This window comes from Lampris incognitus, chromosome 9 (genome assembly GCF_029633865.1).
Source record: "Lampris incognitus isolate fLamInc1 chromosome 9, fLamInc1.hap2, whole genome shotgun sequence".
NCBI classification, from domain to species: Eukaryota; Metazoa; Chordata; class Actinopteri; order Lampriformes; family Lampridae; genus Lampris; species Lampris incognitus.
In genome coordinates this window covers 11020006-11035278 of record NC_079219.1, presented here as the reverse complement: position 1 = coordinate 11035278, position 15273 = coordinate 11020006, and the positions used below count along the sequence as shown (strand labels likewise).

Here is a 15273-nt window from a genome sequence, read left to right as displayed (position 1 = left end):
TTCTTCTTGTATTTAATGGCGGGTGACAACTAGCGGTTAAGGTGCATTACCGCCACCTACTATGCTGGAGCGTTTGTCAGGGTATTAAAGGATGAAGGGGGGGGGGGAAGAAAAAGGAAAACAACAACAATAATAAGTCCATTCCATTCTCCGAACTGCTTATCCTGCTCTCAGGGTCGCGGGGATGCCGGAGCCTATTCCAGCAGTCATTGGGCGGCAGGTGGGGAGACACACTGGACAGGCCGCCAGGCCATCAATAATAATAATAATAATAATAATAATAATAATAATTGTACTAGATCCTCTTCATTATGCCAATTTCTTTTAAGAACACAAACAATGGTTTATATCTCTCCCCTTCAATACTGAATAAATTCTTAAGATTAAATACTCCCACCCCAATCGTCTCGAGTTCCTTCTTCAGCGCTTCTCTGTGTTGAGCATTTCCGGCAGGGACAAATGACATGCTCAACAGTTTCTTCTGAGCCACATTCACAATGTCCTGATGGGCGCTTCCCTAATAGGTGCATTGTTCCATTTAACCGTGTGCCCTAGCCTCAATCTTGAAACGACTGCTTGTTCCCTAGAATTTTCCCTACTGATATCCTCCCTACCACTTTCGGTTTTATTTTATACAAATGACGGCCCTTGTTTCCCTCATCCCTTAACTTGTGCCAAGCCGTCCTGATTTTGCTCCTTATTATTGTTTTAATTTCAGCTTTGCTAAAGGGCACCTTCATGCTTCAGGGCTTGTTCAGCCAGTGAGTCTGCCATGTCATTCCCCTCTATACCCCTATGAGCCGGAATCCACATAAACCGAACTGCTGTCTCTGCATGATGTAGTCTCAACAGTATCTCATAGATTTCATAGATGGTATCTGGTCTGCATTGAGATGACATGGACTGTAATGATACCAGAGCTGACAATGACTCTGAACCCACTATGACCTTTTTAAACTTGTTTTGCTCTATCCACTGTAATGCCAATGCACTAGCCAATATCTCAGTTGTATATACTGTTAAGTGATCTGGCGTTCTTTCCTTAATATGTGTATCTAACTCTGGGATAACAAAAGCAAGTCCCGTGTTTCCTTTTTTAGGTTCCTTTGATTCATCTGTATATATTGGAGTGAATCACTGATGTATTGTGTTTAATCTGCTGTCCACTATCTCTGCCCAATTACCTCTTCTTTTCACTCTCTTCATTTCTTCTTGAATGTAGCAATCTAATATCGGGGGGGGGGGGGTAACCATGGCGGAGTCACCGGGTATGGCACTGTGGAACAATAACTTCTCCCATGTAATCCCATTTCTTCAGCCATTTTATTTGCTGCCCAAGCAAAACATTCTCTTTTTGCTTTCCCACTTTCCCAACATGGTTTGAGGGCCTTCACAGTAGGATGGTCTTCCCTATGCCCTTGTAGATTTGCCTAATAGTTCACCATGATCTGCTTATATCTTAGAGTCAATGGCATCTCTCCCATTTCCACTTGAATGGGTATATTAGGAGGTCTTAATAGCCCCTCAGCATAATCTCGGTGCCTGAGTTTGTATCACTTCGAGCTTTTTTAATTGTGATTTTGCTGCTGACCTGTACACTACACTTCCATAATCAAACACTAATCTTATTAACGCAGCATTCAGTCATCAAAGTGCTCCTATTTGCTCCCCATTCTGACCCTGTCAAACATCATTGAGAACCACCTTGCATTTTTTATGTATATCTTATTAATATGATCCCTCCAGGTCAGCTTTGTGTCAGATAAAACCCCCAGAAATGTATTTACTTGCTCTAAGTGCTCCCCATTCACCTTTACATCTGCTTCCCGTATTTTCTTCCTACTAAATACAACCTTTGTCTTTTCTACAGAAAAATTAAATCCCGATGAGTGTGACCATTTCTCTACCACCAAAATCGCTTCTTGAATCTTCCCTCTAAGCAGCACTAAATTCTTCCCCCTCTTCCATAAAGCCCCCTCATCAGCAAACAGTGACTTCCCAATGTTGTAATTTATACCAGCAAATACGTCATCAATCATCATCACGTCGTGATGTGTGTCGTTGTGAGAGGCAATAGCAACAAAATGCTCGCTTTACTCAGCACTGGATACTCATGGGGGAGGCCAGTCCAGAATGAGGATAACTTCTCCGCTTCGTGGCGTGTTCTCAGCATGCTGCTGTAATGGTTAAATCTGGGGCCGTCCAATGCAGACCGGACACGGAGTTTAGATAAGTCCATAAGCTTGGACGTTTATTTAATACTTCAGCTACTTACAGGGAACTACTCTGCTCACCACTGACGTTAGGAACCGACCGCTCAGGAGGCTTGCTAGCTAGCTAGCGCCGGTCTAACTCCATCCGGAGTTCGTTTTTCTTCTTCTGTGTTTCTCGTCCTAATCGCCGTTTCAAAATAAAAGCCACTGCACAGTTTTAGTGCTACGCTGTCACGGGTCAGGTGCAGCAGCTCACTCCTCGTTGGGAGTTAGATCCTGGGTCGTCGGCGTCTCTGACCCTCTTTTTCTTGTAAAAAAAAACAAAAAAACAAAAAACAAAACGATCGATGGTGTTGCTTGTCCTTGGCCTGTTCATCTTTAGTTTAATTGGAGTGACACCAGCCTAAACTGGTAGCTAAACAGCTTAGAACGGAGTCTCAACTTTGCTAGTGTAAACTACTAATAAGACACGTTAGCCCCTAGCTAACGGGTCTGACCCTTTAGCCGAGCTGTTAGTGATGTCGCCTTGTGGTGCAGTACACCAGTATCGAATCCCGCACCGGGCAAGAAAATAACCGGTTACACTAGCTAGCATACATGTAGAACATTGCAGGGTGGGATCTGGCTGCGTCAGGATAGGAAAATATCGTACGTGATGACGTTTCACATAGCTAAACGTTAGGATAGATCGGGCATTGTGTTAAATTCTCTGTGCAACAGCAATACGTCATTTTTTTTTAAAATCCTGAATGTGACCCACGAATTGCCGCGATATCTAGAGAGCTTGATTGGTTGCACGAACGGGGCGTACTGGTGTGACATATCATTTACAAAAAAAACCAAAACAATCTGTCTACCAAATCATTTTTAATATTCTGCGACCCCCCAGGGTTTGAAAACCACTACTGAGCGTGCTCTGTTGTTTCTTTCCAGACCCCAGCTAGCGTCCAACCCAATACATTTTATTATTTCTGTGAACTACTAATAAAACACGTTAGTCTCTAGCTGGCAGATCTGAATCTTTAGCCGAGCGGTTAGTGATGTCGCCTTGTGCTGCAATACAGTTCGTATCGAATCCCGCACCGGGCAAGAAAGTAACTGGTTACATTTCTATCTTCTTCTTCTTTCGGTTTGTTCCCAGTTTCCCAGGGGTCGCCACAGCGGATTTGATCGTTTTCATCGGTACCCTGTGAGGGCACAGCACCGATAATGCCAGCCCGCATAATGATTTGGCATAAATTTTACGGTGGATGCCCTTCCTGACACAACCACCAACCCTGTGGACGGGGGCACAGGTAAAGCGCTGGCTGCCATCCCAGTATTCATGGACTTGCGCCCATGCCTGTCGCCATAGACTTCATTACTTTTATAAACGGGCTGGTTTGTTTTGAAGGGAGGTCAGATTTCCCCACTTCTGAAGATACTTTTGAATATCCCTGTGATGTTCCCTTGACCTTTGCGAAATTTTCCAGCAAGGAGGTCAAGGGAAAGTAAAGGGGGAGAATAACGGTTTTATCTCAAGTATTTCGATACACCGCGGAACCTCTTCCAACGCCAAAGGTGCTGTTCTGTGCCTGATCCTGACCTCTGACCTCTCCAGGGCAAGGAAGGAAAGCCACCACCTCGTGGTAAATCTGGCAGTGTTTTTAATTTTGTGTTTTTATTGTGTTTGATTTGTTCGCAGTAATTTTGTATGCTGCTGTCTCGGCTAGGTCTCCCTCGCAGAAGAGATTCTGAATCTCTGGTAGAATTCATGGATAAAGATTAAATTGTAGTGGTTATGAGGATACATAATTCCCCTTATTGAGCTAGTAGGAACGTTGGTTTACAGCTGCTGTTTTCACGGTTCGGGTTTACAGTGGCACACTTCCGCTGCGCGGGTTTTTGTTGTTGTTGTAATGGTGAAGGAATAAATGGTGCACGTTGTGTAGCCGAAAGAGAAAGTTGTCACGACTCCTGCTTGAGCTCCTCTACAAAATAAAGAAGAAAGACCCGCTCCACAGCAAGGGGCTCTCCGGCACACACACTGACAGTACATAGATGGTCAGCTGAGGGCTCAACACACAACGACTAAAAACACCGGGAGTTTAAAGCCATTTAGAACAAAGGCTAGAAGAAACAAATGTAACCGGTTATTTTCTTGCCCGGTGCGGGATTCGATACGACGTGTACTGCACCACAAGGCGACGCCACTAACCGCTCGACTAAAGGGTCAAACCCGTTAGCTAGGGGCTAACGTGTCTTATTAGTAGTTTACAGTCGTCACCCGCCCCGGAAGCGCGACCTCGCTATTCCCGCGCTCCGAGGATCCGCACGCTTCCGGATCCCACCGCTGCCACCAATGTAACCGGTTATTTTCTTGCTCGGTGCGGGATTCGATACGCGGTGTACTGCACCACAAGGCGACACCACTAACCGCTCGGCTAAAGGGTCAGACTCGTTAGCTAGGGGCTAACGGGTCTTATTAGTAGTTTGCACAAACATCTGTCTCTGGTGCGAGTCGTCATGTTTTAACCTGTCTCCAGCCAATCACACCAACTGGAGACAGGTGTGACTGCGCCACACTCACTGCACCCCTCCAGTGACATTTAGAGGTACTGCGTTACTACCGTGTTTCACATCCCAACTCTCATACAGTCGTTTCTCCCGAGACTTACAGTCAGAGTGACCGAACAGTAATCTCATTTCAAAAATCATCCCCATCACAACCAGCAGTGAGGCGGGTCAAAGGTCAGAGGCACGTTCTTCTTACCATCTGAAAAGCCGAGGAGGGTGGTCGCTCCTCCTGTCCAGTCAAATCCCTCCGCTGCCGGCACGAAAAGGTGCTGGTTCCCTGCAAGACCAGTACATGCTCTTCAGGGTTAAATGGAGGTCAACCGACACGGCTGCTTTATTTTTATTTTCTATTTTTCTGTTCCTCTCATATAACTGGCACGTGACGACCACCCCCCCCCCCGGAACAGCGGCCAACATTCCAGCAAACCCAGGAAATGCAGCTCGTTTGGCGGAAGCAACCTTACTAGCAGGTGTAGCAGCATATGGCTGTTTATTAATCTCACCTGAGGCAGAAAAACCAAAGCAAAAAGAATGAGGTTAGAGAACAGCGCATCCTGCTGGTCAGTAGAGACCATCACAATCCAAGCTATAAAAAAAAAAATTTTTTTTAAATCAAGCCGTTGTAGATGACTGAAAAGCAAATAGCTTTTAAATATTTGTAGGTTAGGCGATGGCTGTGTCAATAATCCGGTGTGATTTCTTTCTGGGTCAGCTGACCAGTGATGTGGAAAGGTGGTCCAGTTTTTCTACCTGGAGACAGCTGAATTTCACACATTCTTACCTGATGTAACCAGAACCAGCCCGACCGTCTGCTGGTGGCCCTTGAGTGGTCTGACTGACCCCATGGTACTTGTGCTCGTGCTTTTAATTTGGAAGAAGCTTCAGGGCAGAGAAAGGTCTGTTGGTTAAAGTGTGAGGCAGATGTTTGGCATACAGGCCAAACATTTAGCAGCGTCTGCTTGGTGATTATTTTTCCCTACCCTGGTTCACAGGCAGCGGCAAGGTGGCACAGTGGTTAGCGCAGTCGCCTCACAGCAAGGTCCTGGGTTCGAGCCCCGGGGTGGTCCAGCCTTGGGGGTGGTCCCGGGTCGTCCTGTGTGTGGAGTTTGCATGTTCTCCCCGTGTCTGCGTGGGTTTCTTCCAGGGGCTCCAGTGTCCTCCCACAGTCCAAAGACATGTAGGCCAGGTGAATCGGCCGTACTAAATTGTCCCTAGGTATGAATGTGTGTGTGTGTGTGTGTGTGTGTGTGTGTGTGTGTGTGTGTGTGTGTGTGTGTGTGTGTGTGTGTGTGTGTGTGTGTGTGTGTGTGTGTGTGTGTGTGTGTGTGTGTGTGTGTGGTGGCTTGGCGGCCTGTCCAGGGTGTCTCCCCGCCTGCCACCCAACGACTACTGGGATAGGCTCCAGCATCCCCACAACCCTGAGAGCAGGATAAGCGGTTCAAATAATGGATGGATGGATGACAGAAGTAAAAAAATTTAAAAAAATCACTGACAGCAATCACACCAAAGCATGTATTTTATCAAACCCCGTGCAGTTAACATGAACAAAGACACGGGCTGGTCAGCCGAGTTAACGGTCATCTTACAATGATTACAAACCAGTTTTTAGAAGATGTATAGAATACAAGAACAGAAACAAGGAACTTCAAATCCTGGTAAAATACAAGAAAACATGTCCCACACATAAACCTCTTCATTGACACGTCATGCTTGGGTGTCCACTCAGTATGGGTCAAAAATGTGGAAGCAGAGGTGTTAACCAAACATACTGTCTAAATAGCATTCACCTCAGTTTCTACTGTATCTAACTGACACTTAACCAGGATGGAGTCTACATCTGATCTGAAAAGACGTCTCTCTCATTACACATTACCGTGCCTTCTGAAGTGGATTAGTGGAACCTCTGCAGTACTCCTAATTATAAATCAGTCTAATGACCTAAAAATGGAAATAAAATCAGTGTAATGATCTAAAAATGGAAATAAAATCAGTGTAATGACCTAAAAATAGAAATAAAATCAGTCTAATGACCTAAAAAATGGAAATAACTTCATAATTTCAAAGTTTCCTCCTACAATTCAACAAAAAGGGGCACTGTGACTCAAGAGACCTGCTTCAGCCAGTCCAACAGTGTCCACATTGTCTTAAGAAAAACAACTTATGCTAACACAGCCAGCACTAAGCAGCAGCAGGCACAGGTCTAAATGAAGAAAACAAGCAAGGCATCCACTCACATATTCAACACTCTCAAGCTAAGTGTCTTGCTCGGTTCTGGACATATTTTCATCTGGCTCGTTGTCTAGTTGGGTTGTGGACATGGACATATTTTCATCTAGCTCGTTGTCTAGTTGGGTTGTGGACAGGGACATATTTTCATCTAGCTCGTTGTCTAGTTGGGTTGTGGACAGGGACATGTATTCATCCGGTTCCTGGTCTAGCTCTTCCTTAATGTTGACATCCCCTTGCCTCATGATGTTTCGGCCCCAGGCCCCGGAACCACGACCAAGTCCTCTGCCTGGTGAACAGATATAGATACCATATTGTAAATAATCGTGATGTAAAAAAAAAAGAAGAAAAACATCACACATTTGATTTAAAAGGTAAACATGATTAGCATGTATAACTCATAGAGCTGACTGTTGGTAGGAGCTGAATGTTGTTTTGACAAACCCTGACTGTGAACTAATGCAGCACTAAACCCAGTGAAACCTGTAGACCGACGTCTTCCTCTCTCACCTAGTCTGGTTCTAGTGGACCTGCGGACTGGTGATTTTGTTCTGATGCCCAGTCCGTTTCTCATCCTCAGGGTCCAACGTTGACCCTGCCGGTGGGCGACCCCTGCAACAGGTGAGATGGAGGCAGACATGATGTAATGGAGGACAAGACTGCATTAGGACTATCCCGAATGACCTTTTTTGGGCTACAGAGCTTCGGTAGTAATCAGCAGCGACTATTCGGAGCTTCGGTGGTGGGTGGGGGGTTAACATGGCTCGGGAACGACTCAGCCAGGCATTTCTCCATTCTGGGCTGAGTTGTACGGCATAGCGCTGCAACACGTGTCTTTCGGTTTGATTAAATGCATTAATTGTTGAATTCTGTTGTTCTACAGTATTGCTTGAAGGTTTGGTGTATTTTATACGTCTGTAGTCCCGAGGGAGTTGGTTTCACAAGGTCCCATTTATGCACTTTGGGGACATAATAAAAGCTTGTGACATTTTTTTCCCCTTACCATGGATAAATTATGGATCAACATAAACGCTCATTATAATAGGCTCCGAATCTGAGACAATGCCCTACCAAGCGCTGTGAGACAGACACGCAGGAACAGCAGACTAGATCCGATAAAGTCAAGATTTGAGATTTATATTTATCCATCCATCCATTATCCAAATCACTTATCCTGCTCTCAGGGTCGCAGGGATGCTGAAGCCTATCCCAGCAGTCACTGGCCATCACAGGGCCCACACACACACACACACACACACACACACACACACACACACACACATTCACACCTAGGGACAATTTAGTATAGCCGATTGACCTGACCTACATGTCTTTGGCCTTTGGGAGGTTATCATCATTATCATCATCATTATTATTATTGACTACACTACAACACAACAATCTTCAGATATAGACACAAGGATTGACTTGTGCCCCTTTTCCACTGCATGGTACTGGCTCAACTCGACTCTACTCGCTTTACTTTACTGCAGATAGTACCCCCTCTTGGCGAAGCCCCGCTGGTCATTTGTGGGCGTGTTGACTAGTTTTTCCTCCCTTGTCTACCGGCGCCCCACACAAGTGTTTTATTTTCTAACAAATCAACAAGACCAACTCTAAATGTGTGCCTCACATGAACAATATTAACAATATATAAGAGACTCGCTGACAACTTTTTTTTTTTACATAGATAATCAACTATAATACAAGTTCCATAAGATTCGCTTTGGCATTTCCTGGTTATAAACAGAGCTGTTCAATTTCTCTCTGACCAAATCAGTGGTCAGATTTTATTTCTATTTAAATAAATATTCAAATATAAAACATTTAAATATTTAAAATGAAACAAATATTTAATATTTATATTTAAATAAATATAAATACATTTTACTTATATTGTTTGTTATTTTATTTATATTTTATATTTAAATCTAAATATTTTGTTTATTTATTTTATAAGATTTTATTCATACTGAAATAAATATAAATAAATATGCATATATTTATTTACATTTTATTTGTTTCCTTTTATATTTATAGTGGTATTTTAACGTCACCTTTCAGTATCGGCTCAGCTCACTTGGAACCTCGACAGAGGGGGTACCAAAAAAAGTACCTGGTACCAGGTACTATCCCAAACTTTTGCCCAATGGAAACCAAAAAAAAAAAAAACGAGTAGAGTCGAGCCGGTACCATGCACTGGAAAAGGGGCATTATACAGGTGAAAATGAGGCGATAAAGTGCAATGGTGCAGAGAATATACCAGAGATGCTGAAACAGATGTTAGCAGGTTACTTGCATACATGCCTGAGGTAGATGGACATGCCAGAACGTACCAGTATAAACACAATGTACAGTACAGTATATACAACATGGTTGGATTTATGGACAGTGTTAAGCGTTCATTTGAATGACAGCCCATCTAGGGTCCTCTTACTGCACTAGAGTACTTGGGATAAAGTTTGAGCAGGACAATTAATACAATAGAGGGTTTATGTTCAAACCCACACACTACACCCGCCCCCCAAAACAAAAAACAAAACAATCACATTATAGACTTGTTCAACTATCTATCACTTTGAACTTACTGCATTAAGAAACATAAATGCCTCCGTTCGTCTTTCTCTTTAACTTGAAAGCGGAGATGTAACACTGTCCACAACACGACTATGAACCGTTTAAAGGTCTGAATTTGTTACATTGTTACATTCTTCATACTATACATTCACTACATTTTTTAAGAACTCTGTACACTCTTTGTACCCAGTCTTTGTACACTGTCACGGGGCGGTTTGGAGCATATTATAGTGAGCATTTATGTAGGGCGATAATTTATCCACTGTAAGAAAAAATTGCCACAAGCTGTTGTCGCAAAAAGTGCATAGGACAAGACCTCGTTCAACCGAATCCCTCGGGATTACAAACATGCATGCCTGTTTTTATTAACAAATAACAATACAAACAACAATACTGTAGAATAACGGAATAATGTCTTTATAATTAAACCAAAAGACACGTGTCGCGCTGCTATGCCGTCCGTCTCAGTAAACGATGGCGAACTGTCTGGCTGACTCCTTCCCGCGTCATACGATACTCTGTCAGTGGTACCTTTGTTTTGTTTTGGTTGGTTCGGGGGATGCAGGGGTATGATCCCCATTGGTTATGTAAAAGTTGCATAGTATTATCATACTATAACCACCAAGAGCTGTTCATCATAGTATCATAGTTAGTGGTGTAATATTCCAGCTTACTTGAAGCATAATAATAAATAATACTAGTGTATATGGTGGTACTGAGTGAAAAAGACTTGTCTCACACACACAGTCCTCAGTGAACTACACAGCCATCAGAGTAAACTGGTTTCTACTGAGGGAGAATGTGCGGTTTATCCACTACATTTCTATCTGAATTAGACTGTCCTGCCTGATTTGATGTTACTTACATCACTGAACCACAGAGGGTTTAATGTCCTTGCACAACATTTTGCTTCTGGCATTTCTTTTGATTTTTATTAGTTAGTGAACCAGCTGAATGAAGGATCAATTAACTCATAAAACTGACAAGGCTGATCCCAGAACAGGTCACATTAGAAACCAGGCGTAAAGTATGTCCTCAGTACATCACGCTTCATGTGGACTGGCATGCGTTGTCTAACCTGGTTTGAGTTCAAATCTCAGTTTAAAAGGAGCAGAGCTCAGATACTCACTCCTATTCCTCCCGAGGGGGGCGTACTTCCGGGCAAAGCGTCGGTCCTGTAAGCCCCTGGCCTGGGGCCTGCCCAGCCTGCGCCAAACGCTGAGTCTCCCCAGTCGCTGCTTTACACGCTGGTACATTTGTGGGAATAAGGAATTATGATAATTATAATAATGACTGATGATGATTATGCACTGGTACAGCACTTTTAAGACAAACAGGAACAAACAAATAAAATGAGTAAAAAGATACCAGTCATATTCCTAATCCAGCAGAGCTGTTGAAGATATATATGTAATGCACAAACACTGTCCAAGGAAGTGGATAAAGACCGATACCGGGCACAATGGAAGAGGGGAGGGAGCACAGCGAGTGAGCCAGCAGGGGGCGGTCCTATTCTGTGGGTTTTTCCTGTGATTCGTTTGGACAATGAGCCAGTCGAACAGTGTACAACCACCCACTATAAAAGATCCTCACCCTGTTTTATTTCACCTGCCACATCTCCACTCAATAACACTTCCAGGGCTGCCAACTTTGGGGGAAAAAACAAAAACAAGCCTTGCATCACATGATTGTACAGTGAGCCTTTACTTTTATTGAGAATCTCAAAACATGTGACAACTGAACAGTAGTTCCTTAAATCTACTGACAAAATGCAAAGTTCAATTCACATTTCTTCTTGAGGCTGACTGTCCCAAAAACCCGCAACCACAGAGTTTAACATAATCACATTCACTAATTCTCATGTGCTGTGTTGTAAGTGCTGGCTGCTGATATGCAGCCTTGATCCATTGAATGGGATGGCTCCCCCTTGAAGCATGGCCCCACGTCTGTCATCTTAACTGTCATTAGAGATGTCAGTGTTCCCTCCAGGGCCAGGCTGTTCCTAGTTTTTGTTTTGTTCAAATCCCAAAGCATTATTGTGCTGATGCAGAGCGTTGTGTCGGCGTCAGCATTTTATTCTACTGCTACAAGCTTTGTCATAAATTGACATTTTTATCTAGTTTTTAGCGTCAACTTTACGTTACTTTTTTTTTTTTGGATTCCCCCCCCCCTTTTTTTTCCTCCCTGATTGTATCCTCCCAATTACCCCACTCTTCCGTGCCGTCCCCGGTCGCTGCTCCACCCCCCTCTGCCGATCCGGGGAGGGCTGCAGGCTACCACGTCTCCTCTGATACATGTGGAGTCGCCAGCCGCTTCTTTTCACCTGACAGTCAGGAGTTTCACCAGGGGGACGTAGCACATGTGAGGATCACGCTATTCCCCCCAGTTCCCCCTCCCCCCGAACAGGCGCCCCGACCGACCAGAGGCGCTAGTGCAGCGACCAGCACACATACCCACATCCAGCTTCCCATCTGCAGACACGGCCAATTGTGTCTGTAGGGACGCCCGACCAAGCCGGAGGTAACAAGGGGATTCGAACCGCCGTCCCCATATTGGTAGGCAACGGAATAGACCACCACGGCACCCGGATGCCAACATTACGTTACGTTTAACTGTTAAACAACTTTTAATTAATTTTATGGTTTACCTGTACTACTTCCTGGATTTTATGGGATCATCGATTGGATGCACGCTGTGTGTGAGAAAACGGTATAGACTCAACCCTCTACCGTGGCCGTAATCGGCGGTTTTATTTTTAATTATTTAAACTTCCTCGCTGAGCTTTTTGGTTGATTTCTGGAAGTTCAGCCGTGTTCCCATTTTCAGTATTCAGGCCATGGGAAAAATGCCTCCCCTCTCTTCTCCCTCCACTGAGTGTACCAGCTGTGCCACACTCAGCCAGAAAATCAGAGCTTGAAAACAGAATCTCTTGGCTCTACCAAATACAAGAGGATGGAAAAGTTATAGACTCTTTGATTGCTGCTTCCCAAGCTGATGTCCTGGAACCGGTTGACGATCAGAACCAGGGTCACGAAATGCGCTGTGAAGCAGCTTTCGGAGATAATGAGCCCCACGCCGATGACTACGCAAACACTATTCCCTTGTCCCGCCTGAAGCCGCTCGAGACTGACACCACATCAGATCGGGGTATGTGCTACTAGCTAAACCAGGGAGCAAAACCTAAGAGCTGTTTGACCCCGCAGTGTCAAACCCTGAGCTCTGGACAGATGTTGTCCAGGGTGAAAGAGTCAAGACACAACAAGCACAGTTCCACTAATGTCTCAACAGAGGTTCTGCCGGAGAACAAGTTTATTATACTTGATGAGCTGCCTGTCAGTGTGCACAATGGTAATGCCAGTTAGCCCATGGCTTGCTTCCTGCTCGACACCTAACCACCAGTCAGCCGGGGCCGAAGTGGTGTTCCGCGGTTGTAAGAGAGACTCGGACGAAGCTGCATCTCCCCCTTGCCTAAGACTCTTCAACCGCTACGCAACACTGTCTGACTACACCCCGGTCAACCCAGCCGATGCTCCTGTTCCGAACCCCTCTCCTACAATGACGTTTGCCGACACTGCCATCTTCCACACCTCCTGTGGCTAGCAATGTTCAGGTGGCTTGCCTGCTCCACTGCAAAGCCAAATCATTGGCCCTCATCCCAACCAATGACTTCCCGTCGTAAGACTCTGAGAGAGGCTGTGCTCAGAAATGGAACTCTTCCTTGTCCCGAGTCTGCAGGGGATCCCTGTTGTCGCTGCCTAGTCACAACACTTGCCAGCCCAGACACCCCTTCATCAGCCAGCGACATTAACACAGCCTGCAGAAACAGATTATGCTCTCTCCAGCCCTGAGAACCCACAGCCAGCTCCTCGTCTCCCCTTCTCCCCAACTACATTAATAGTGGGGATTCCATAATCAGGAACATCCTTTTCTTTAACGCAGCTACACACTGTTTCCCTGAAGCCACAGTGCCTGTCCTCCTGGCCAAGCTCCCGGGGCCGCTTAGCTCACTCCCATCTTCTACCAACTGCGTGATAGTGCATGTGGGGACTAACGATGCAGCTCGTCAGCAGTCTGAACTAACCAAAAAGGATTTTACTGACCTTTTCAGCTTTTTAAGTACGTACAGCAAGTCTGTCTCTATCCTAGGCCCGATTCCAACATTGGCCCATGGAGCAGGCCGTTTCAGCAGAATCCTCAGCCTGCACACATGGCTCATCTCCACCTGCAGAGCTCACTATATTGGTTTTATTGATCATTTTAATCTGTTTTGGGATCGTCTCTCCTTCTTCAGAGTTGATGGAGTCCACCCAAACAGGCTGGGTAGCTGGATGCTACCGAATCCTTTCCACGTGACTGACTGTTTATATCCCACTCGTCCCTCCCGGAGTCTCCACTTCCGCCTGTGGTGGCACTCGAAGGTACTGTTCTGCCCAGTGTCTCCCTCCGGTGGCCTCATCTGTCCTTGAACCTCTCACCGGGAATTTTCCCCATACAGACTATTATTAGGCACCGTGCCTCTCATCCACACGACATATCTAAGAGCAGAAACAACAACTGAATATCTGGAGCAAATATTTGCAACTTGTGTCCTATTTCTTGTACTCCTGTTGGTGTTAATTCTGCTTTGACACCAAACAATTTTGGCTTCTTGAATGTGAGATCTCTGGGTCCTTTATCATTAATGATGTTATTGTTTCTAATAATCTGGACTTTCTTATGATTATTGAGACATGGCGGTCCCCAGGTGACACTGTTCACCTGATTGAGGCTAGCCCCCCTGATTTTGCATATTTTCCCATTCCAAGGCCCTCTGGTAGAGGGGGCGGACTAGCTGTTTTTTATAAGTTACGTAGGTCCTAAGTGCCATCTTATTTGAGGTTTTATGTTTTTTTAATGACTGCCCCCCCTTTACTACTACTACTACTACTTTCGACTGCTCCCATTAGGGGTCGCCACAGCCGATCATCCGTTTCGATTTCTTCCTGTTTTCTGCATCTTCTTCTGTCATACCAGCCACCTGCATGTCTTCCCTCACCACATCCATAAACATCCGCTTTGGTCTTCCTCTTTTCCTCTTCCCTGGCAGCTCCATATTCAGCATCCTTCTCCCAATATACCTAGCTTCTCTCCTCCACACGTCCAAGCCATGTCAATCTCTCTTTCCCTTTACGCCCCCCCTTTACTCTGCATCCTATAGGCCCCCTAATTCAGTTAGTTTTCTGACCTTTTATCTATTGTCATGCCAAAATATGACAGAGAGCTTATTCTTGGCGATTTTAATATCCATGTGTGTTGTCCTTACCATTCCCTCACCTCACATTTTTTGGATATTATAGACAGGGACGTGCGGTCAGCGGAGGCAGAGCCTCACCTTTCATCATGAAAAGAAAAAACAAATGATGATAAAATAAAATAAATATTAATATTTGTCTACTGATCTGTGCTATAAATGTAATTTATGTACAATTCCAATAATTTAAATCATTTTTATTATCAAAATTGCTGAATTTGCATATTTCCTGTTCAATTAGAGGGGAGATACGCGAGTTGAGGCAGCGAGGAGTGGAGCCTCACCTCGGATTGCGCAATCCCTCACAAACTGGGTTGAGCGCGTGCCTTTCGCTTTCTCACTGTTTGTCACCAATGTAATGTTTGTAGACGCTTTTATTATATGTCCTCACTTTCCTTAAAATATTTAATG

At 44.8% G+C, this 15273-nt stretch overlaps 1 long non-coding RNA gene across 1 annotated transcript; it reads right to left on the bottom strand.

Annotated features, from left to right (window-relative positions):
• Positions 1-6909: 6909 nt before the first annotated feature.
• On the bottom strand, positions 6910-13904 carry LOC130118653 (uncharacterized). The gene is made up of 4 exons (XR_008810763.1): positions 13673-13904; positions 10702-10819; positions 7506-7607; positions 6910-7284 (listed from the first exon to the last, which is right to left on the bottom strand). It is a non-coding gene; the product is annotated as an uncharacterized LOC130118653 (long non-coding RNA).
• Positions 13905-15273: the final 1369 nt, after the last annotated feature.